At 40.7% G+C, this 23,281-nt stretch overlaps 2 protein-coding genes across 3 annotated transcripts in view; one reads left to right on the plus strand and one right to left on the minus strand.

Annotated features, from left to right (window-relative positions):
- Positions 1 to 2,035, plus strand: part of TMEM213 (transmembrane protein 213) — a 121,459-nt gene extending 119,424 nt beyond the window's left edge. The window contains exon 4 of the mRNA XM_069859185.1: positions 2,022 to 2,035. The gene's annotated coding sequence lies outside the window, so the exon portion shown is untranslated. The remainder of the gene's footprint in view (positions 1 to 2,021) is intronic.
- The window catches only part of KIAA1549 (KIAA1549 ortholog), a 153,375-nt gene that overhangs the window by 110,128 nt on the left and 19,966 nt on the right, over positions 1 to 23,281 (minus strand). The window lies entirely within an intron of this gene.

Genomic DNA, 23,281 nt, shown 5'->3' on the forward strand with positions numbered 1-23,281 from the left:
AAAGCCATCCTGCTTCCTGCAGCCTCAGCTCTTGCCACAGAAATGTCAGACTTCTATGAATTGAGTGTTTATTATCTCTTCCTTCCTCACTGCTATGATGGCCTGAATTTAAAAGCACAGTGGAAACAATACTTGATTGCATTGCCTCTTCACTGAAACCATAACAACATTAGAGAACAAGGCAAAACAATACTCCGAAGGTATCTAATTCACCTCTGGCCTTGTAAAGTTATTGTTATTTCAATTTATGGTTATAAAAAATACAAATATTAAAAATACAAAAATACAAAATGCAAAAACACTGTTAGCAATCAGTATGCCCTCTTAATGGTAAATACTATGGCAGACAGATTGCATCACTTGTCAATAGATGCTTGTCTATCAAGTCAACTTTTCTTTATCCATGCACAAAGTATCCAAGCTGGGAAGAGGAAACAGAGCCTTCTGGGTGCCCCAGGCCCAGTAGAATACGTGAGCTCAGTGGCAGGGCTATGAAAACTCCTGGGTTTGGAACTAGCAGCATAGCACCATTTGCATCGAGCAGGAAACCCTTCAATGTCAAGCCTGCTTTGTGCAGAGCTATCCCGGACACAATCCAAGTTTCAAATAATTTTTAAAGATTTATATTGCTAAATTCCTCTCACAGAAACAAAAAAATAAAGGTAAATAGCCAGAACAGGAAGACAGTAGTCAAAGCAACTATCAAGAAACAGTCTTTCTCTCCAGGTTTTGCATGCTTCGGTATCCATCAGGATAGACAGGAGAGATAACTTATGCTATTTTTCTTCGGTATGCCTCTCTGTCACCTAATTTCCCACCAAAATGTCAATCTTGACAAAACTGAATCTTCAGAAGGAACTCAAAGTGACTTGTGCATGAGCTCTAAAAAATACCTCCTTAAGTGAAGGAAGCACACAACGACCTCTCCATGAAGACCTCAGGAATTAACACCTGTAAGTGAAAACTAGGAAATCATAGGGAATGAGGAATGAAATAAGATCTTGCAGTACTAATTTAAATCTCCTGAAAGTGGTTTGTAATATAATTAATACAATGGGTAAAGAGGTTAATAATGGAGACATTCTCTCCACTGCATTTTAAACCAAAGAAAACATTACGTAAGTTATCAACCTAAGCTCAAATTGTTTGTACACAAAACCACAAGTATTAAAATCTGTATTTTCTTCCTTCTTTGCAGACTCTAAGAGATCTTCTCTCAATTTAATTACTAATGGAATAACAATCACTATAATAAAAACCCTTTTTGAATAACCAACCTACAAAATCCATTTTCTGCCTTATTAAAAGTTTGTGGGAGTAGTTTTTCATCCCTGGCAAGTACATCAAGTGTCTTCTTTCAATGCCATTATTATTTAATCGATATTTTCAGCCAAGTCAATACTTAGAGAAGATGTGACTAGTGATTAAAGCAATAGATATAAATCAGAGGATATATAAAGAGGTCTGTAAAAGGCACCTCTGTGAAGACACAGGAATCACAGTCCTGGCTAGGCATATTAACCGAGACATGCTGCTATGAAAATATAACTGCAATTTCTTCTCCCAAGTGTCTTATTTTTTTTGAGACCCTCATAGGCACAATTTTCACAATTTTCCCAGATGTAAAATAAGCTAACAGACGTTAAGATGACAGGTGCTTTTTGAGGAGCACTGAATGTTTCCCTCACCTAAGCCAAGAAACTCACCAGAGTCAAGTATTACACAAAGGTCTCAGCCTCACTTTTCCAGAAATATGCTAGTTTAGCTCATACTTAGTGCCAGCAGCATCAGATCTCCTTTATATACTTTACTTTTGCTAAAGGAAAGTGATTTTGGTCTACATCAATTCCCATTCCCTCTCAGGTCCTCCAAAATTTCACTGCTGGCCAGCTAAAGCTCAAATTTACTGCCCACAGCTCTTGAACACTCTTACCACTCAAAATAATTTTATGTGCAAACAGGGCAAATCAGTTGTGTCAAGTGAAGTTAACTTACTATTTAGAACACTACTACCCCAACAGCAAACAGACTAACCAGCCTTCACCACAAGAAATCCCTAACTTTAATATAAGCTTTACAATGCAAAGGAACAGCATCTACTCCAATGCTGAACCTCTCACATGATTCATATTTTTAGTCAAGAATGTTTATTTAAACTGTGGTACAAGCAGTCTCCAGCAACATGAAAGAAGGTAGAAAGCAGGACCTGAAAAACCTAAGAGTCCTACCACTGAAGTCTTCCGGACACTCTGAAGAGCTAACAGAAGTCAGTGGTGCAGAGATGTCTAAGCCCATTACATTGATGAGAACATCTCACCGTTTTCCATTTATTATAATGCTTGAGTATTTTGGAAGAAGTATGGTTACAAGCATACAGACTTTTCAGAAGATGACATTTTGGGAGAAAACTTCCCATTTTATAAACACCATTTTTATAACATTATGAATTTAGTACCTTAATGTCCATTTTCACCACTAACTCCATTACCAAATGAATGAGCCAGCATTGTTGAGAATACAATAAGCTGATGTAAAAGGGAGCTGAACCCCACCCTCCCTTCCAGATTCCCCAGAGATAAGGTTGTGCCAAAATCCTATCAGATGTACTTTGATCGTTCTTAATTCTTCAGGCTTTCAGACAGCATGAAATGGGGCACATCTGTATTTCTTTATTGTCAGAATAATGACAGGATAATGGCGTTGGCATTAGGCCAGTCATTTTTTTTGAACATTGTTGGCACAGTTCATAGTTGCAGTACTGTGAGTAAATGGTTTTGCCTGACAGTAATGGAACAAGTCAAGTAAATATGGTAAAGAAAGTTATCCGTAAGTTTTCCGCATTTGTAAATAACTCCTTATTAGTTAAAAATCTTTGCTATTAAGTAGTCCACACAACTGTTTAGAGACTTCTCTGAAAAGAGACACCTCTGTGTACTAGAGGTGCTATGAAAAGACAAAACGGACCCCACTTCCAAGATTTATAAAACTAGTGCTGTACTTGCAGAAACATTTGAATGAACTCTCTAAACACTATGAACTGACTTAACACCAACACGTGTTTGAATTGTTGGACAAGAAAGCTGAAAAATTTTATATCACACACAGAACATGTCCTTGTAATGCACTGGCAGCCCATAAATACATTAAATAATCTACAAAGTGGAAGTTATCCTCTCTCTTCCCTTGACATTTCAAGGAATAGATCGTGTGCTTCAGGCTTTCTTACTGTTCTCTCAAAAATAAAATGTATACTGAGGGGAGATGGCAAAGCTCTAAGTTCAAATCAATACTTAACGAAAAGGCTGAAGGACTCTAAAATATGGAAGGCAACTGTGCCAAGACTATTTGTGAAATTAAGAAAGTGACAGCCAGGCAAAGCAGAGGCTTTTAGCACCATATAGCCTTCAGACTTCTTGCATATGAATGTATTTTTTATTCACATAAAGGCTTTTAGCAACTTATGGAGATACATAACCTAAATAAGCTTTTCAGAGATTCAACTCTGGGTGCTCCTGTCTGTAACAGGTTTCTGCTACATTCAATACTCTTCTGCTCAAATAAGGATGTCACGGAAAAGTCTATAAGTCTTACCTCCTCGTTGGTTGGTCAAAATATATAAACAGTGAGTAGCTGGGTTTTTTTTCAAAATGAGAGATTTAACAGAAATATTTTAGCATCTTGTGTTTCCATATGACATTAGAAATACTACTATATTTAAGACCTGAAGTTTGTTAAGACATTTAATCCAACAGAAACGTAATTAATGAAAGGTTATTTACTTGGCTTCTGTTTATCTATAGAGCCAAAACAAAACTACCTATGTTTGTCATAAGTTACCATTATACACTTAAGCTGAAGAGGTTTCAGAAGCCTTGAAAGCTCCCCTCGGATCATAAAATAAACAAAGCTAAACATTTTCTGAAACAGTCTTACCTAGTAGTAACAAAAGTTCCCAGGCACTCTCCACAGCCACCATGCTGGGAGCTACAGAGATAAGAATTAGCTAGAATAGCAGAAAGGACTCATGGTGAGAAGGAAAAAAAACACCAAACCCAAACCCACCCTCAAACAACAAGAATTAGCACAGAAGATCAGGTCCCATTTCAAACTCGAATCAGAAACACTGATACCACCAAACATAGAACGGTCTGGGTTGGAGGGACCTTACAGATTAGCCAGACCCAACCCCCGGACACCTCCCACCAGACCAGGCTGCCCAAGGCCCCATCCAGCCTGGCCTTGAAAACCTCCAGGGATGGGGCAGCCACAACTTCCCTGGGCAACCTGCACCAGTGGCTCACCACCTTCATTGTGAAGAATTTCTTCCTAATGTCCTATCTAAATCTTCCCTCTTCCAATTTAAAGCCATTCCCCCTTGCCCTATCACTACAAGCTATTGTAGAAAGTCCCTCCCCAGCTTTCTTTTACACCCCTTTCAGAAACTGGAAGGCCACCACAAGGTCTCCCCAGAACGTTCCCTTCTCCAGGCTGAACAAGCCCAACTCTCTCAGCCCGTCCTCATAGGGAAGGAGCCTAATTTCATCAACATCTCACCAACCACACAAAAAAGTTTAAAATTAAGGGGATCTCTGGTCTCAGAATAAATAATTGACACTTAATATAAAGGCCATAGGCCTGGACAAGGCCAACTTCCACAACACAGAAATTACAGCTAGCTGCAACTTTTAACTACCCTGAACTCTGGAATCTGCAGGTGGCCTGGTTCTGCCACAACACATCTCAAGGATCCCTGCATGAGCACTTCTGTGGGCAAAAAAGCAACACGCGCCCAACACAGGCAGCTGGTCCACCCAGAAGCACTGCAGTCACAGCTCAGAGAAACAAAAAAAGTTACCTTCACAGGTGGATCACGGCTTTCTTCGAGCTTGCCCTTCAGCCTGAAAATAAACCATTTATGTGCTGCACAGTTAGTAGTTCAGGCACTAGGCTTTTCTAGCTAAGCTTAATAACTCGATCTGGTATCAATTTGGACTGTCTTGCGGCAGTGCTGCAACATGATTTTATCTCATTTCACCGTCCCATGTAATAACTATGCATTCCACACAGAAGCTTCCTACTGTAAGGGCTTTGGAGGTTCACACCTCCAGGTCTTGGATCAGGATGCACAACAGGTAGGAGGCAGGGAAGAGTGACTGAAAGACATGAAGTGCTACACTGATGTCCTATCACACCCAAAACACACTGGTGTCTCAGCTCAGTTCCTAGAGGGCTGACAACTGCTATCCACAATCTTTTTTTTTTTTTTTTCAATTAGCATTTTAAGTTGAAAATCTTAATAGCAAAGCTATGGGGCATAGAGCACCTTGAACAGTACTACTCTCTCCTACCCATCATCCAAGGCCAAGTTTCCATCATCAAAATGCTACATGAGGGCGTTTTCTGTGCCCGCTATACTGCAGATAAATAGGAAGCATATTCTTTATTAATAACAATGTTTATTGTAAAGAATTTATGGAAAAGCCAAAGTTAGGTCCATGTTATTTTACAATTAAAAATACAGTAGTTGTTTTAAAGTTGTACATCGTTCTGTGATGCCAATGCAAGCTTCTATTTAAATAATGTACCACCAAGAAAAATCATGAATAGACGAGTGCAGTTCTTTTCTTGGAAAACTTGTATTGTACAGAGGTGTTGACAGATTTACAGTGAAGTCCACTGTCTCCCCTCTTCATCCTATCTGGATCAAGGCATTTATTCATATTACTGTGATAAACATGAACTCAGCATTGAAATATGATACTGAATCATTCAGAGCTACAGAAAACCGCAAGACTTCAACCCTTCAGCATCAGTATGGTGAAAATCTCATGCTCAGAGAAATCACAGACAAAGTCAGGGCACATCTAGGAAATGGGCATTTGAAGAACGAGACCTCTAAAGAAGAAATTAAAAGTTATCAAAATTATACAACTAAGTGCACATAAAAAACCAAACAGTAAGAATGTCTTCGATTATAAAAGCCATGACAGATGCTAGAAATTTATTTCAATAAATTCATTGCTGCAGATTCTTTTTTGGAAGAGGCTAGGATTTTGATTTGTAATAGCTGGCTGAAAAAAGACCAAGCTTATGAACATCTTTAAAACAGTCTTGAAGCGTTTAAAAAATATATCTGCTCATCCATATGCATCATTCAAGCCCTAGTCATGCAATATTGTTCTTCCTCCTCGCCATCTGAGTTACCATAAATCATGAATGCATGATATGATTATGAAAAAGCAAGTAATCATGTTTTGTTTGTTTTTTAGGAAAGCTCCTAGTGTTTAAAACACAATTTAGACCAATTCACAGAAGTAATGGTATAGTAAATATAAACTTGTATGTCAAAAGAAAGAAAACTGTGATTTTTGTTTAGTTGAAATTTCTGGCTGAATTTGAGCCAACAAATTTAGATAGCCACAAGTATGTAAAAGGCACTACTGGGAATTGTAGCTGAACAGAGAGCAGTAAGAATCCCCTGTCTGCCTCTGAAATATTTATGCTATATCAAGCAATAGCTCAACTAACCTCTCAAGCAATACCCAGCGCCATAGCAAGTTACAATTCCACAGTACTGGTTGCTATATAAAGCCAAAAGACAATTTACCTTATCTTTCCCTACATGTTAGGATAACTGCATTAGTCTTCCAGCAACCATAATACAGTAAACTGCAGAATCATGCTCGACCAGTCTAAGTTAAGTTTCATAAGGCTTCACACATATTGCAGCCCATTTTAATAGTCGCCATTTACAGAATGGATGCCAAAGTTGTTTTCAGAAGTTTTTATCAGGGTTTGGGTTCATGACCATTCTATTTTTCCCATGCTCTTAACAAGATGATGTTTTAGCAATGACTTTTTAGAGGCAGGTTACACCCTGATGCAGAACAGATACTCAGCAGTATATTCACAGAGCCAAAATTGTTCAAAATTCTTATCAAGAATGATAAAATACATGGCTTCAGGCACGAAGGAATGACCTGCTAAGTTTCTTAAGAAGTTCTTCCTACAGCACGTTGTTCACTGTACTCTATTAATGCTAAACATAGTTTGCATTCATTCAATCTACACATAGTAAATGACTAGAACTCATTGCAGCTCAGGTTTGAGAATATTTCTGGACTGCCAAACAAGTATATTAAGAGGGAAAGCAAGGAAAATAGTAGGGGCACAAAGATGACAAAAAAAAAAACCCAAAACACTTCCATGCATTAGATCAGGTGAAAAATTCCTGTAGTTCTTTTCCCTTTCTTCAACTTCCATGACACAGTGAAAGAAGAAAAATAACCCCACTAATGTGACAATTCTTTCTTTTCTTCATATCAACATAAAACTGAGCAAGTAATAGTGCAGACAGCTCACTTCTAGCTATTTTCCAGAGAGCTGAAGTCCAAAGACTGATCTGAAAAAAACACTCGTATGCTCCCTTCCCCAGTTCAAACCAAAGCAACAGCTTTTGCTTACAATGCACATCTCACAGGAAAAAAATTACAACACAAAAAAAAACACAAAACCAAGCCCAAAAAAACCCCAAGGAGTGCCATACATCTCAGCAATTCAGGAAGTTCTTAACTAAAATATTCCTTCATCTTCTTAAGTAACTTCCTGTAGGACTGTCAGTATAACCACTCCTAATGCCCAATGCTCTAAAAGAACTGTGGGATATACATTGTAGATTACATTCTCGATTCTCCCACTCTTGGTTTTGCTTTGTCTGCTTTGGTACTTCCAGATCAAGAGTTGGGAGTCTTCTCCATACTGGAAACACATAGTAAAAGCAAGACTCACATTTTAGAAGGATCATCACTTCACATGTCATAGTTTTATATTAGGCCAAATAAGAACATTTCAAGCTTTTAAAAAATGGGAGAGGATAAAAAGAAGAGATCACTCCTTAATTTTCCTTGGAAAAGCACAATTTCTTCAAGCTTGCATTTACTTCATGGCAGCAAACACTACCAAGATGACAAACCTCTTTTAACAGATCAGTTCAAATGACAACAAAATGCACTCTTGGATTCACAGAATGCTGAGGTTGGAGGGGACTTCTAGAAGTCATTTTGCCCAACCTTCCTCTTGTCCTCCTCAAGCAGGTTGCCCAGGGCCATGTCCAGTCAGCCTGGATGTAGATGGAGACTCCACACAGTCTCTGTGAGCAACCTGTACCAGTATTTGATTACCCTCACAGTAAAAAGGTGGGGTTTTGACTTTCAGGAGAAACCTTTTGCATTTCAGTTTTTGCCCGCTGCCTCACGTTACCACTGAAAAGAGGCTCACTCCATCATATTTGCACCCTCATTTCAGGTACTTATAAACACTGATGAGACCCTCCCAAGACTTCTCCAGGCTGGAGAGTGCCCAGTGCTCTCAGACAGGAGAGATGCTCCAGTTCCTTAATGATCTTAGCAACCCTTTGCTGGACTCTCTCCAGTACACTGAAGGATATTGAGGCTCTGGAGCAAGTCCAGAGAAGAGCAACGAAGCTGGTGAAGGGGCTGGAGAACAAGCCTTACGAGGAACGGCTGAGAGAGCTGGGGTTGTTTAGCCTGGAGAAGAGGAGGCTGAGGGGAGACCTCATTGCTCTCTACAACTACCTGAAAGGAGGTTGTGGAGAGGAGGGAGCTGGCCTCTTCTCCAAGTGACAGGGGACAGGATGAGAAGGAACGGCCTCAAGCTCTGCCAGGGGAGGTTCAGGCTGAACATTAGGAAAAAATTTTTCACAGAAAGGGTCATTGGGCACTGGAACAGGCTGCCCAGGGAGGTGGGTTGAGTCACCCTCCCTGGAGGTGTTTAAGGGACAGGTGGACGAGGCATTGAGGGGCATGGTTTAGTGTTTGATAGAAATGGTGGGACTCAATGATCCGGTGGGTCTTTTCCAACCTGGTGATTCTACGATTCATATCTGTCCTGTACTGAGAAGCCCAGAACTGAAACAAGTTTTCCAGGTGTGGTCTAACCAATGCTGAGTAGAAGGGAAGAAGCACCTTCCTTGACCTGCTGGCAACACTCTTTCTGATGCTCCCAGGAAACAGATATCTTCCTCTTGATCTCAAAGGCTAGCACCGTCCTCTGTTTTGTGTTTACACAGTAAAAAAATACAATGATAGAAAAACAGTTCACAGAGAAGAAATATCTGTTTGTTTGTTTTTTCTAAATGCTAGGATTCGATGAAAAGAGGAAATTTGTACCAGGACATTGCTATAGCACACATCTTTCATGCACCTATACAAAAAGCAATGCTAGTGCTCAAAGTTACAGAAGGAAAGGGAGGATGAAGCTGGTCACTTTTTCAATTAAAGAAATCCATGCTGTACTCAGTGAAGTAATTCTCAAAAGTGATTTATAACAGATAACTGTAAAATTACCTCTGAGCAGTCACACAGCAGTGCATCTTTATGCAAAAAAAAGAATAAATAGCACACTGCTCACCCCTGAAGTAATCTTTTCCTATCAAAAAAAAAGAAAACCAGAAAAAGCCTTTTGACAAATCCTCTCTCAAGCTCAAGCTTTCCATTAACTTCAAAATGCTAACATTTAGCAAATCTTTGGGCACAAGAACAAATGAGAGCTTTAACTTTCTAGAGGAGATTTAGAGAAACAGAAGTGGCAAAAGATGTCTCACATCCTGTGCGTTCCACCAGTACACGTACTCTGCTTCACTGTAGGTTACTGTGATGCTTTTATGCCCAGAACATCTCTCACTGCTTGTCTGTTCAATTTAATTTTTATAAATGGACTGTTGTGCTACAACTAATTCTGTCAAGGCCAGCCACAAGCTAAGGACATTTACCCTGTTCCACCCCATCTCTCTCTTTCAAGGGATCACTCTTGCTTATGACTAATAGTATGTGAAGGAAACCCTTCACAATTTGTGTTTAAAATTCGTCAATTCTCGCAAATTACTAGCTGCTGTTTAGCCAAGCCATACACACGCATTTAGTCATTTTTGTTTAAAAAACAAATCCCCAAAATTACTACACTGGAAACAAGTTAATGCAACACCCTTTCACAGAAGTAAAAAAAGTAACAAAACCCTAGTTCGAAAGCAACCTAGTGCTGTTAGAGCTGAAGCTGTAAACAAACATGCTGTTAAAAGGGACTGTTATTGCTGCCAAGCCATTAAGAATGGAGATACGGATATTAATGTACTACCTAAAAGGGTGCACTTTTCTTCATCATAGCACCTCACTTCTCCATTCCCATCAGGAAGAGACAAGACGATGCAGTGTCAAGAGTCTCATGTGATATGCCTGATCATCAAACGTGTAAAAGAAGCACAAGAAAAATGCTTTTGTGTTTAGAATCTGCCCACAACTGACATATTTAATACCCTACAGAATTACCTGTTATGTAACATGTCGCTCAATCAAATCTTCCAAAGCAACATAATATCTTGTTCCAAACTACTAAATAATTTGCTTTTTGCGTATGTTGCCTGTCACATTCTGTAAATCTACTTAAGGTTTCTCTCTGTGCAACAGGAAATTGCCTTAACTGACGCATTCCATTAAAGCAGACAGTCAGTGCTCAGCTTTGAATTGCTCCTTTGTAAAAAGCCTAAGAAATGCTAAAACGAAAACTCCACTGTATCAACATGCACTCTACAGACCAAAATAAGTTAGATTTAAGCAGATGATTCATGTTAAAGTGATATAATACCAAGTCTGCTTTGTAAAAATAATGTAGTTTAAAGACTGCTGATTGCAAATTTTTTTATATATACAAGGGCAGGTGTTGAAGTCTTCAAGATCTCTACAATAGTCCTATTATGCCACATCCATTACTGCTTATTTTTACTGTTCAGGAATCCTGAAGACCCCAGGAAATAATTTTCAAATGGTGTATGGAAGCAAAGCTCCAAGAGGCTTCCCCTGTAGACAAACATGATTGTTTATATATTCTTGCATTTAATCTAACTATACTTCAGTTTTGCACTGTGAAATTAAAGAATCACAGAATCACAGAATCACAGAATAACCAGGTTGGAAGAGACCCACCGGATCACCGAGTCCAACCGTTCCTACCAAACACTAAACCATATCCCTCAGCACCTCGTCCACCCGTGCCTTAAACACCTCCAGGGAAGGTGACTCAACCACCTCCCTGGGCAGCCTGTTCCAGTGCCCAATGACCCTTTCTGTAAAGAATTTTTTCCTAACGTCTAGCCTAAACCTCCCCTGGCGGAGCTTGAAGCCATTCCCTCTTGTCCTGTCCCCTGTCACTTGGAAGAAGAGGCCAGCACCCTCCTCTCTACAACGTCCTTTCAAGTAGTTGTAGAGAGCAATGAGGTCACCCCTCAGCCTCCTCTTCTCCAGGCTAAACAACCCCAGCTCTCTCAGCCGCTCCTCATAAGGCCTGTTCTCCAGCCCTTTCACCAGCTTTGTTGCTCTTCTCTGGACTCGCTCCAGAGCCTCAACATCCTTCTTGTGGTGAGGGGCCCAGAACTGAACACAGGATTCGAGGAGCGGTCTCACCAGTGCCGAGTACAGAGGGAGGATAACCTCCCTGGACCTGCTGGTCACGCCGTTTCTGATACAAGCCAAGATGCCATTGGCCTTCTTGGCCACCTGGGCACACTGCTGGCTCATATTCAGTCGGCTGTCAACCAACACACCCAGGTCCCTCTCCTCCAGGCAGCTTTCTAGACAGACTTCTCCCAGTCTGTAGCACTGCATAGGGTTGTTGTGCCCCAAGTGCAGGACCCGGCATTTGGCCTTGTTAAACCTCATGCCATTGGACTCTGCCCAGCGGTCCAGCCTGTTCAGATCCCTTTGCAGAGCCTCCCGACCCTCCAGCAGATCGACACTTCCACCCAGCTTAGTGTCGTCCGCAAACTTGCTCAGGGTGCACTCGATGCCTTCATCCAGATCATTGATGAAGACATTGAACAGGGCTGGACCCAGCACTGGGCTGGACCCAGCACTGAGCCCTGGGGAACCCCACTTGTCACTGGCCTCCAGCTGGATTTCACACCATTTACCACCACTCTCTGGGCCCGGCCATCCAACCAGTTTTCCACCCAGGAGAGTGTGCGCCTGTCCAGCCCAGAGGCTGACAGTTTCTCAAGCAGAACGCTGTGAGAAACTGTGTCAAAGGCTTTGCTGAAGTCCAGGAAGACCACATCCACAGCCTTTCCCTCATCCAGTAGCCGGGTCACTTTGTCATAGAAGGCGATCAGGTTAGTCTGGCAAGACCTGCCTTTTGTGAACCCATGTTGACTGGGCCTGATCACCCGGTTCTCTTGCATGTGCTTCATGATAGCACTCAAGATCACCTGTTCCATGACTTTCCCTGGCACTGAGGTCAGACTGACAGGCCTGTAGTTTCCTGGGTCCTCCCTGCGGCCCTTTTTGTAGATGGGCACAACATCAGCCAGCCTCCAGTCCAGTGGGACTTCCCCAGTCTTCCAGGACTGTTGGAAGATGATGGAAAGGGGTTTGGCCAGCACATCCGCCAGCTCCTTCAGTACCCTAGGGTGAATCCCGTCCGGCCCCATAGACTTGTGACTGTCCAGTCGGGCTAGCAAGGCTCTGACCACCTCCTCTTGGATCACGGGAGCCTCATTATGCTCCTCTAGCTCCTGGGTTTGTACACAGACGGAACGACCCTCCTTACGACTAAAGACTGAGGCAAAGAAGGCATTAAGTACCTCAGCCTTTTCCTCATCCCCTGTTACTGTTGTCCCTTCTGTGTCCAATAGGGACTGTATGGTCTCCCTAGTCCGCCTTTTATTATTTATATATTTGTAGAAAGATTTTTTGTTATCTTTCACTGACTTGGCCAATCCAATTTCTAGCTGAGCCTTAGCCCTTCTGATTTTTTCCCTACACAATCTCACTTCCCTCCTGTAGTCCACCCAAGAGGCCTGTCCCTTCTTCCAGAGGCCATAAACATTTCTTTTCTTCTTGATATCCCTCAAGATCTCTCTATTCAACCAAGCTGGCTTTCTCCCCTGCCGGCTTTTTTTCCGGACCACAGGGATGGCTTTCTCCTGAGCTGCTAGGACCACCCCTTTGAAGAGCTCCCAGCCCTCCTGGGCTCCCTTGCCCTTGAGTACTGTCTCCCATGAGACTTCACCAACCAGCCTGCTGAAGAGATCAAAGTCTGCCCTCTGGAAATTTAATGTTACGGTCTTGCTAACCACCCTCTTCACTTCACCTAGAACAGAAAATTTTATAATCTCATGATCGCTTAGTCCTAGGCGTCCACCTACCGCCACATCCCCTACAAGGCCTTCTCTGTTCACCAACAGGAGGTCCAGGAGGGCACCTTCCCTGGTTGGTTCATTCACCAACTGTGCAAGGAAGTTATCTCCCACGCACTCCAGGAACCTCCTAGACTGCTTCCTTTCTGCTGTGTTGTACACCCAGCAGATATCAGGCAGATTGAAGTCTCCCACCAGAACGAGAGGCATCGATCTAGAGATCGACCGCAGCTGTTTATAGAAGAGCTCATCAGCTGCTTCTCCTTGGTTGGGTGGTCTGTAACAGACTCCCATCACAAAATCTCCCTTCTGGTGGGCTCCTCTGATTTTGACCCACAGGCACTCAACCTCCTCATCTCCACAATCCATCTCAGTGATGTCCAAGTCCTCCCTTACAAAGAGGGCTACCCCACCTCCTCTCCTACCCTTCCTGTCCCGTCTGAAAAGCTTATACCCCACCATAGCCGTACTCCAGTTATATGAGTCGTCCCACCACGTTTCCGTGTTGGCAACGACATCATAGGCCCCTTGCCCTATGACAGAAACCTATTCTCTTCCTAGACCACAAGCAGGTTTGTATCGCCCTATCAAACCCCAACTGTTATTTGTTTCTCTTTAAACCCCCAGCCTGGACAGGCAGAGGGAAGAGCTTTTAACAACTCTTCGTGGTTCTATCTTTTTACATATTGAAAGAATCCTGCATTTCCTGTCCTAACTTTCACATCATATTTACATCTATTTCCCAAAATGCTAATAGAAGGATTTATTGTTTTCTCTGTTTCATGCTGAAAACGTTTCCCTTTCAATTTGATTTGATAATTGTTGACTCTCCAGCACAGCATTTCAGCATATCATACGAACAACTTATTGCTTACAGCACAGCTTGTATTCTACTTCCAATATTAGATAACCACAATAACATCTCTGGTCAAGAGCTGCATAGGTCTGTAAAAGCAGGCTGTACCCAGTTCTTCAACACAACCTGCTAGATCTGCAGCAAATGTGGCCCTTTTTAAGTTTCCCTAACAGCAGCGTAATGTATTGAACAAAGCAGTAAGAACTACCATTCTATAGAGTACAGAATACTCTATTTCTTTAAGACGTCTGTTAAAAATTAGGAAATACAAGACTAAATATAGTGACTCATTTAGTAACTTAACTGAGACCATGAGGGACCGCACATGATGAGGAGGTCAATAGTTCTTAGGTTCCAGCCTAAATGCAAAGAGAATTCTGAACATTAGACTTAAATGACATGGCTTACTAAGTAATTAACAAGTAAATAGCAATAAAAAGAGAGAATCATACACTTCACATAAGCTTCTATATGCTTCCTATTTTCAAAAGCTTTAGGATAGACCTGAAAGCAAATTTATCCCATTCCCTCCCTGTACACATACCTGTTGTCATTTCTTTTATGTTGCTTTTAGCCTTGCAGTCCCCTTGCTCCTCCTTTCCAAAAGCTGGAAAGTACATTTCCAGAGGCTACAGTATTTCACAGACATGAGGTCCTGAAATTGCTTACGCTATCCAATCATTCAGATACATTGATATATACATGAAATCAGAGCCAGCACCTTACGTTCTTTCAAATACACCTGTATTAACATCAAAATATTTTCACTGACACATCAACTGTTTTTATTCATGACTCAGTTATGAGGTCTAAGTATCCACTGATTTGCATAGCTGTGTAGTATGTAATTTAGTCTGCACACAGGGACTAAATTAAAGTCAGGTTAAATTAGTCTGCATTTGCCAACACCCCACCTCGCCACCCTCCCTCTCCTCACTGTTTCAGGTCTGTGAACACAAGATAATTCATGAAGCCACAAACTTTGAAACATTCAGTACTGAAGACACATGACATGTGACTCCAGGCCCCATCAGAAAACAGTGGCACTATAAAAGAGTACAATTTGATCAACAACATTTTACATAAGTACAGACTGTCACAGCTGAGCTTTTGATGCCAGCAAGGCAGCCATCAGGAACACTATCAGGCAACAGCCTGCAGTCCCCACATCACCTCCAGCCCCAGTGTTTGCTCAACAAAATATATTTGCTCAACATAATTTTGATCTTTCGTAATTCTCATATTGCAGATTTGTCATACACTTTGTCTATCTGCTCTACTAATCAGCAAGTAAACTCACAGTAAGGCTTTTTCCAAACAGTATCTTTGTTTAACTTTCCAGGGGATGCAGAAATTGGTGCTTTTGGTTGTATGAGGACACAACACAGCACGGTTTTCAGTCTCTTAATAGCAGTCAACACCAGACGTTTTGGCAAGATGCATGAAACTCTGCATGCAGTACCCAACAGTTGGGCAACCAGGCCACCAGATAGACTTTTAAGCCTTCACTAGTTGAGCGACAGCCTTGTACCAGGACAATTCAATTCTTCCAGAAGTTGGTGATTCACAATCCAAGTGGATTCTGGAAGGATCAGCTTTACCAAGACATCAGGAGTCATGCACAGCCTTCAGTTACGAACTGTGGCAGCACATCACATGTGCTGCCTGTAAGACCAGACAATAATGAGAGGAGGCACCTCATCCCTGGGACCTCAGAAAAGTCTGAGCAACTGCTATTCGTGGTCAAAGGAAAGTTTATTTAGAAAGCCATGCATACACATAGAAGCTTATGTTCTTTGCAAGACTTCACCAGCCTCTGCAGCTCTGCATCTTCTCAGCACCATTGTAAGGCTTGTACAACTGCTTTAATCACGGCCTTTTGTGCTTATCAGTGCTGAAGCCTGTTCTGGATTTTCCTCTATTTACATGCAGGTGTTAGATACTAGCAAACACAAGCAACAGACTTCTGCAGCATACTTCATTTTATCTTCCCCAAGATAATTATATTCAAGTTAATTACATACATACATACATGCAATGAATGTTTCCAAGTGTAGGTAGTAAGTAAAGTGTATCATCAGACTACTACTATGATAAAATTTTCAGAGAACTAAGTGCAATAAAGCTGGATAACCTGGAATGCATAGAGATTTCTTCAATTACATTACATAAGCTAGCAAGCAACCTAATTAAACAGATTTCCATCAACACAGTTATTTTTGTTCCCAATTTTGCAGTCATTATTTATGCAAATAATCCTATCAGCTCTAACAGAAGCTACTTGCTACGAAAGAAGACTTTAACTCAGTTCTCAGTTACATATATCCTATATTAAGGATACGAAACAATACAGATATGCAACCTATGTTACTAAATACAGCTGGGAAATCTTCCTTTCTCTTTGGTCAGGGGTTACAAAAGAAAAACAAAACATTATAATTTTTAAATGGTACATATTACATAGCAAAAAAGAACCAAAACCTCTTCCTGCAAGCCTTCCCCTTAGTGCCATTTTCAGATTGGGGTTTTTTTTTTCCACTAACAAAATACCAGTAGTTTTCCTACAAGTGCCGAGGCTCTCTAGAGAAATCTAACAACAGTTGGAACACTGAAGAAACAAAATTCAGGTTTCTTCAGGACAGCTAAGCCTGTAATACCCTTAGGAAATGGTACTGAGGAGTTCAAGAGAAGACAGCCTGAACTGAGGGCAAGTCCAGAGATGGGCCACAATACAGCTCTTAAGCAAAAGTTTTACCAGCATCCCAATCCTTCTCACCAAGGTCACTGTTACCAACAGTGCAATTCAGAAAGCAAGTGGAACCATACCTTTGCAGAAGTTCTATGAGAAAAGCTACTCTAAGTCAATGCTTCAGGTAACAGAGAAATTACATTTTTGATCCCCAGTGAAACAGTAATAATCATAACCCTAATGAGTTTCACAATACTTAACACAGAGCCACTGAACTCATTCACAGCTGAGATAATAAAAGGGTTCATCAATATCAGTGGAAAATTAACCTTAATATTTTAATTCTAGTGTAGTAGGATTTACTATTCACCTAGGGATACTCAAAGAGACAACCCAGCACGATACCTTTCTGCTGGTAAGTATTTTCATCATGAAACAAAGGAACACTGATACAGTGCAAGACACTCTGCTTGGCTGTTATCTTACTAAGTCACCCAACCTGAACCAAATGGAGTTTTCTCATTATCCTAGATACAGAAAGTTAAAAATATTATTTTAAAAAAGGACTTTCCAACCAGGATGGACACATTTGACAAGTTTATTCTTTATAAACCTAATGCAATACTTGAACAGTAAGACTGAAGGAAGGGAGGTACAAGGAGGGGCAAGGAACATTAATTTCATAAGATTTTCAAAACATTGGGAAGTAAATACAGCTAACAAGTGTACAGATATGTTATAGTTTCTGATAGATGATGTTTGTGCAAGTTTTATTTCTCCTACAAAATCGGTTGCTGTCTGCTGCTCTTGGCAATTACAGGATTTGGTTTCACCTCAAAAGAGGAAGGAGGATCAATACCATCATATTATTTCAAAAAAATACACAACATAAAAATAAATCCCATTCAGAGTAGTTGTTCTACTACTTACTATATATATTGACTTTACTACCCACCACGAACCCACAAACTAGAGTGTTGGCCAGCATTGTACTTTTCTCTTTTTTATTGACAAAGTGACAGACTGCAAGAGTTGAAGAAAGACACACTATTCCTCCAGTATTGGCTGCTCCCACAAACCACACATGGAATCCGTCATTCCCACTGGAAAGACAGATTTGATGGAGAGACCACTTGGTGGATAAAGAACTGGCTTGGAAGGTCACAGTCAAAGAGTTGTGGTCAATGGCTCTATGTTCAACTGGACACCAGTCAAGAATGGAATTCCTCAGAGGTTGATATTGTGACCAGTGTTTAGCATCTTTGTTGCAGACATGGACAGCGGGGTCAGGGGCACTCTAGCAAGTTTGCTGATGACACCGAGCTGTGTGGTGCAGTCAACATGGTGGATGGAATGGATGCCATCCAAAGTGACTTTAACAGGCTTGAGATGGGCCTGTGTGAACTTCATGAAGTTCAACAAGGCCAAGTGCAAGGTCCTGCATCTGGGTCGGGGCACTTTCAAACACACATAAGGTTAGGTGGAGAATGGATTGAGAGCAGGCTTGAAGAGACGGACTTCAGGTTGCTGGTAGATCAAAAGCTCAATGCAAGCTGGCAATGTGCACTTCCAGCCCAGAAAGCCAACCGTATCTTGGACTGTATCAAAAGAAGTGTGACCAGCAGGTCAAGGGAAGTGATTCTTCCCCTCTACTCCACTCTCATGAGACCTCACCTGGAGTATTGTGTCCAGTTCTAGAGTTCTCAGCACAAGAAAGACACAGATATGTTGGAGTGAGTCCAGAGGAAGGCCACAAAGATGATCAGAGGGCTGGCACAACTCCCATACGAGGACAGCCTGAGAGATTTGGGCTTGTTTAGCCTAGAGAAGAGAAGCCTTCCAGGAGACCTTAGACCACCCTTCCAGTGCTTAAAGAGGGCTTACTAGAAAGCTGGGGAGGGACTATCAGGAAATGTAGTGGAAAACAAGGGGTAATGGTTTTAAGCTGAAAGAAGGGAGATATAGATTAGATAACAGAATTTTTTTACTGTGAGAGTGGGAGGCACTGGAACAGGTTGCCCAGAGAAGTCATGAATGCTCCAACCCTGCAAGTGTTCAAGACCAGGCTGAATGTGGCTTTGAGCAACTTGGTCCTGTGGAAGGTGTCCCTGCCCATGGCAGGGGAAATAGATGATCTTTAAGGTCCCTTCCAACCCAGACCATTCTATAATTCTATGATTTAACGATATCACTGTATAACTTAAAATTTCAGATACATGGTTTAAATAGGTACTCTGCCCTAACATCCCAGCTATCTTAGGCAGACAGAACACGCAAAAATATCTTCAGGCACCAACTTCTCACACCAGAATTTGAAGGCTCTATTTGGCTGCTATGTGGAAACTGGGAAAAAAAAATAACGACAAACTGTACTACTCAATTAATCTTTCTTCCAGTAAATGGATGATTTTCTTTGACACAGTTCACAACTCTGTATGAGCAAAATCTTGAAGACAGAACAACAGAATACTTCTGATAGTTTGAGGACACTGACTAGATCATTCTGCTTTCTTTTCTGTATTACCTAAGTTGCCAGAAACTGGAATTCAAGATTTATACAGACAAGTCACCTGAAAAACTGTATATGAATGCCAAGGTACTGAAAAACATCTAAATTTGCAATCAAAGTCACGTTCAATGTGCAAATTATTTTCAGAAAACAATTGTCAGTGTATTGCAAGTCAAGATTTGTAATGAACTCTATGCGTCAAAATGTTTTCCACTCCAAATTTTCTGTTATCCAAGTGGGAATTGGAATAGGAAAAACCTTTGACAGTATCATACATTTTCATGCATACAGTATCCCCATATAAAAATGAGCATTAAGCACAAAGCTTTACATGAACTGTTGAAAAGATCATCACTGTTGAAGGACTGGAGGTTTTGAAATCAAATTGCCTTTTTCCAGAAGTTTAAGTAGCTTTTCTATCATATTCCTACAGCTGTTAATCTTTATTTAGGAGCCTCACAGATGAACTGTAACATTCTGAAAATGTACATTATCTCCTTACTGATACCATTAAGGATCAGAATTGCAAAGATGCTGACAATACACAAACTTTCAGCTGTTCCTGTATGAGATAACACTTACTGCTAGTTATAAGAGAAGTAGTAGACAACAGGACACAAAACCTTCTATACATTTTAACAGGGAAATTTCATTTTAAAGACATACTAGAGACACAATGTAAGAGGTAAAACCAAGTCACCACTTAATTCTTTCTGTCATACAGATATAAATAAGCCACAATGATTATTCTCCAGTCCAGACAGGTACTTACAGTCCTGAAATCAGAACTATGAACGAGAATTCTAAGTACCTTAGACAATCACCTTTTAACAATGCAAATAAGCCAACAAGAAGTTAAAAAGTAAATAAATAAACTTTAGAGGAAAAGCAATTGTCTGGCATCTAAAAAAACCAAACTCAATTAGCAAACGTGGCAAGAAAAATAGAAGCCCTGTGAGAGTTTTGTATTTCATCAAGTTCTCCCAAGGAAAACAGCAAATTCCCAATTTTAGCTCACTATACATTATCAACCCACAAACTATACGGTCAGATATAATTTAAAAGCCCAAAGCAAAATAAAAGCCTTACTTAGCCAGCTGCGTGGCTTATCAGCCTGCCTGCTGCCATCTGCAAGTATTGTAAACACTAGTTGGGATATTGTGTATGGTCTGTAAGGAAATTATATGCCCTTGAACATAACCTCCCTCTGTGGATTTTAAGAGGAGAGACTGTTAACATTTCTATTGCTTTCCCCATCTTTCTGTTAATATGCAAGAACAGATGAAGGTGACAATTAAGTTTATTATACGTGACCTTGTAAATAAATGGCCTTGAAAATGAATCTATTCAATCTTTACTGTAACCTTTCTGGTGCCTTCACAATTAAGACACTTCAAATGACTTTCACAATTTAAAAAATGCTTTGCATACTCTTCATCTCTGGCACATCTCTAGCTGAGTGGACACGATATCTTGTACTTACTTGTCTTCCCTCTTGCACTTGGCCTTCTGAGACACCACAACTTTCATCCGCTAACTTCAGCTATATATGAATAAGCAAGCCCACTGTAGCATGGGAAATCCATTTATAGCCAAGAATAACGTATATAATACCGATGAAAAAAAGTTCTACATGTCATGCTGGAATAGACAATAAATTATAGTTTCACTCCTTACAGATACTTCGCCCTAAAAATTTCTCCACAGCATCACTGGGCAATATTTGGATGCTATATTGCACATATGCTGCACACCTGAGATAACCTGATTTCCTACAAGAAAAAAGCCCACTCAAAACTTGCAGAAGATTACAAAAATATTTTTAAGAAAATGATCTCACAAGTATCTTATCCACCACTTAGGGTGATGCAATGAACCACGTCAACTCAGCCGCTTAAGTATGGACTGGAAAACGGCTAAACAGTGCAATTTTAAGCTGTAATCTCAAGATTTCTTGAAAATGTATAGGTTTCAGTAGACACAGCTAATTTTCTTGCGGGATCTTAAATTCATGGCTCCCAAAATAGGTTTAACTGTCAAATTTCTTACTTGCTAGGCTCCTACTGCTGCACATCAGGCAGTAATACTACCAAAATACATGCATATGTATATTTTTATAAGCATCATGTATGATGTAAATGGTATGGAATATGGGTGGAATGTTCCGGTCTGAGCTAAAGAAGAATCAGTTTTCTAACTTTTGAGCTAAGCCTCATCTAAATAACTTCATTTTCTGGAAGTTAACTGCATGTTTTTCAGTGTTTCTCTCTAGAATTGATAATACAGGGCATTGATATGTAAAAAGGCCATTGTTTGTACTTATTCCTAGAGAAAACAAGACCAATCTCAATGGTGGAATGCTATAAGTGAAAGAGATGAAAGGGGGTCACGCCTGCAGGGAGGAGTGAACAGGACAGATGACCCTGAACTGACCAACAGAGTATTCCATCCCATATATGTCAGACTCAGTATAAAATCGAGGGATTATGAGGGTCTGCACCACTGCTGGAAATATTTTTGCATTCTAAAGCTTTTAATTGATTCTTGCTGACATCTTGAGCTTAGTCCGTAGCAGTTAAATTTAAAGAGATTTTCTTATGAACCTTATTTTAAAGGCTTTGAAAATCTGGTTGAAATTGTCTCAGGCAGATTAATGTATACATGCTGCTCTTCAGAAATGTCACTGACACGAGATACAATTTGCTACTACAGAAGTTATTTGGGAAGCTTTGCAATCACAACCATTAGCTCTTTAACAAATCACTGTGCATAGTCCATCTCTACAAGGCAATTATTACAGGTAGCAGGTCCAAAATAGAAATCCTGACAGATTACCAGGAACTCAGTGTTCTGGGAGGGTAGTTTTATCCCCTTAGAACTGTAAGAAACTTGAACGACAGCAGTCTTCAAGTCATAGAATCATAGAATAGTTTGGGTTGGAAGAGTCCTTAAAGGTCATCTAGGTCCAGCCCCCACCATCAGCAGTGACACAACCCACCGGATTGGGCTGCCCAAGGGCCCATCCCACCTGACCTTGAACACCTCCAGGGATGGGGCAGCCACAACTTCCCTGGGCAACCTGTGCCAGTGTCTCACCACTCTCATGTTCGTTTTTCTAAACAAATGCCATTAAATAGTTGCCTCATTCCATCCTGCTGGTCCAGCCACCATACTAAGTTTGAAACCAAGTGTAAACCTGGATTCAGGAACCCTCAAATGTCACTATAGCAAGATTTTTCAACCTTCCTTTCCCAGCTTCCTGAGAAGGCCATCTATTGTTCCTAAAACATCCATGAAAATAAACCCAGAAGGGGAAAAAAAAAATCAAAAAACCTATCACCATCAAGTTTTACTAGTTACTAGGAGACAAATTAAAAAAAGAGTAATAGCTCAGCTACATGTAGCTTGTAGCACAAGAAATTAAGTAAGAATTTCTGAACGTTAGAAATTCAACAATAAACAGCTACATTGGACAAACAGGAACTACTTCAGCTAGCAAACAGTAAGCAACTCTGACTTGAAGGGTCCAGTTCAGACGATGCCATCTTCAACACAGCAATTACAAGATCAGTAGGATTACTCCTCAGAATGACATGGACAAAACCCTATGCCAGCATTTCAGTCAGAAGAGAAGAGGCCTTCAAGGTTACAGCTCAAAACCACACAAACAAAACTAGTGAAATATTGCTGTCCCACTCTATCCCCTTTTCCATCACAATTTAAAATGCCACGTAATCCAGGTAAATGGCTAACATAACAAGGAAGTGAGAAAGAAACATTAAAATTGTTTATATTGGTTACCACAGATATCACTTTCTATAATACTGCATTGAATTATTCATTAAAAAGTTTCCATTGCTAGAGAAGTGTCAGTTTAAATCACCCCAGCTGCCTCACCCTGTGCACCCTACCAGTTGCCATGGTGCAAAGTACAGTTGAGGGGAGCCCTACCACAAGTATTACTTTCCACTACCATCTGAACCTTGGCAGGAAATCCATGCCAAAAAAAATTGTTTTTAAATT

Source organism: Phaenicophaeus curvirostris, chromosome 1 (assembly GCF_032191515.1).
Source record: "Phaenicophaeus curvirostris isolate KB17595 chromosome 1, BPBGC_Pcur_1.0, whole genome shotgun sequence".
In the NCBI taxonomy this organism is placed as follows: Eukaryota; Metazoa; Chordata; class Aves; order Cuculiformes; family Cuculidae; genus Phaenicophaeus; species Phaenicophaeus curvirostris.